Source organism: Capra hircus, chromosome 11, assembly GCF_001704415.2.
Source record: "Capra hircus breed San Clemente chromosome 11, ASM170441v1, whole genome shotgun sequence".
Classification (NCBI taxonomy): Eukaryota; Metazoa; Chordata; class Mammalia; order Artiodactyla; family Bovidae; genus Capra; species Capra hircus.
The window spans coordinates 80,552,597-80,555,093 of NC_030818.1; positions in this window are offsets into that span (position 1 = coordinate 80,552,597).

Genomic DNA, 2,497 nt, shown 5'->3' on the forward strand with positions numbered 1-2,497 from the left:
GCATAGAGAAACTTCGGGTGATGGATATTTTCCATATTTTGATTGTGGTGTTAAGTTACACAAATGGAAGTAATTACCAAAATTCATCAAACTTACACTTAAAACGAGTAGATTTTATTGTATGTAAATTATACCACAATAAAAAGAAGTCGGTGGAAAAGGAGTCGTTAGGTATATGTCTGAGAACATAAATCTACTGCGCATGGGGTCAGGTAAGCAGTTCAAATCCGAATTAATTACTCCAAAGTAGAACTTCATCCTCATCCCCTTCAATGCATAGTACTGGGGTTTTGTTCAATCTAACCTCGGAACTTAGAGCTGTACATGTATCTATACAGTAATTAATGTCCAATTTATGCCAAAAGCATAAGTCCTTGAAAATTAAAGTTACACTACATGTGCATTTAAAACTGAGATTACTAAAAATATGTGATACTAGTTCAAAACTGGCTAAACTCTAAAATGTGGTAAGTTCACCAAGGAAATAACACTCTTGGTAGCCACCATACTGCCAATTTTTCTAATGTCAGGCCTTCAAATTTATTGTTTTCATATGTAAACTCATGTTATTTATAACTATTCTCAACTATTTAAAGGCATATGGGAAATTTTTAGAAGAGGAAACTTATAGGAAAGTCAAATGAGTTGTTGTTATTGTTGCTGTTGTTTAGTTGCTAAGTCATGTCTGACTCTCTGTGACCTGAAGGACTGTAGCTTGCCAGGCTCCCCTGTCCATGGGATTCTCCAGGCAAGAATACTAGAGTGGGTTGTCATTTTTTCCTACAGGGATCTTCCCGACCCAGGGATGAAACCCACTTTCTCCTACGTCTCCTTGCTGGCAGATTCTTTACCACTGAGCCACCTGAGAAGCCCGAGGACGTATCTTTGGACCTTCCATTCTGTCTCACTAGTCTGTATCTACCTTTATGGCAATCAACACATTCATTCCTGTAGTTTTATGGTAAGTTCTGAAACCAGAATCAGAAGGGCAAGTACTGCCTTGTCATTTCTGCAAAGATTATTTTGCCTATTCTGTGTCTTTTATATTTCCATATATATTTCAGAATTAGTTTATCAGTTTCTATACAGAAATCAGCTGGAACTGGTGGGGATTGCACTGAATCTGCAAATTTGTTTGGGAAGTATTCTCATCTCAACATCAGGTCTCCTGATCCATGAACATGGATGTCTTTTCATTTATTTAGATTATCTTGAATTTCTTTCAGTGATATTTTATAGTTTTCAGAGTATATATTAAGTGTTTCTTTTCTTAAATTTATTCCAAAGTATTTTTTTGTTGTTGTAAAAAGAATTTCATTTCATTTAGTATTATTTAGTACTATTGCAGGAGTATAGATATACAACTGATATTTGTATCTTGACCTTGTATCCTGCAACCTGTTGAACTCACTCATCAGTTCTAATAGTTTTTAGTGAATTCCTCAGAATTTCATAAACATGAGGTCCTACCATTGCAAGTAGCAATAATTTTACTTTTTCCTTTCCAATCTGGTTCCCTTTAGAATTTTTGAGTGGTAGGTAAAGTAATGAATAACTTAATATTTGGGGGTATTGATGTATTATATGTTGTTGTTTAGTTGCTAAGCTATGCCTGACTCTTGCGACCTCATGCTCCCAGAGCAGCCAGCCAGGTTCCTCTGTCCATGAGATTGTAAAGTAAAAAAAATTAAAAATTAAAAAAATAATAATAATATAAGAATACTGGAGTGGGTTGCCATTTCCTTGGGCTTCCCTGATAACTCAGTTGGTAATGAATCTGCCTGCAATGCAGGAAACCCTGGTTTGACTCCTGGGTGGGGAAGATCCATTGAAAGGATAGGCTACCTACTCCAGTATTTTTGGGCTTCCCTTGTGGCTCAGCTGTTAAAGAATCCGCCTGCAATGCAGGGGACCTAGGTTCGATCCCATTTCCTTCTCCAGGAGGATCTTCCTGACCCAGAAATCAAATCTGTGTTTCTTGCACTGCAGGAGGATTCTTCAACCCTGAGCCACCCAGGAAGCCACAGATTCATTTTTTTTTACAAAAAGGGAAAGAAAAAAGTGCTATAAAAAAGAAATCTGGTTCCCATACCACTATTAATTAGTTGCATGATCCTGAGAAAGTTTCTAATCCTCTTCTGGTTATACATCCTATGTTTCAAATCTTTGTCCACTTGGCATACCTGTGAACCTCTGGAGATATGTAAGAAGTAGCTTTCCAAATTTAATCAACTACTACAACCATGAGTTTCACTATATATAAAATTTTGTGAATTTTATTTCACAAAAGAGAATGAGATTACTGAAACTGGAAGAGCAGTTGAAAGTATCTTCACATTGAAAGTAAAATAAATTTAAAAAAAGAGAGTAAATGTAACTCCCAGAAAGGTACAATAGAAGACATGAGAATGCAGGTAATTATAAAGAGTTATCCTCTGGGGAACAAGTTGTAATATCCAAAAATGCTTTAGAGGCTTGTGGAAGAAATGAGTAAAAA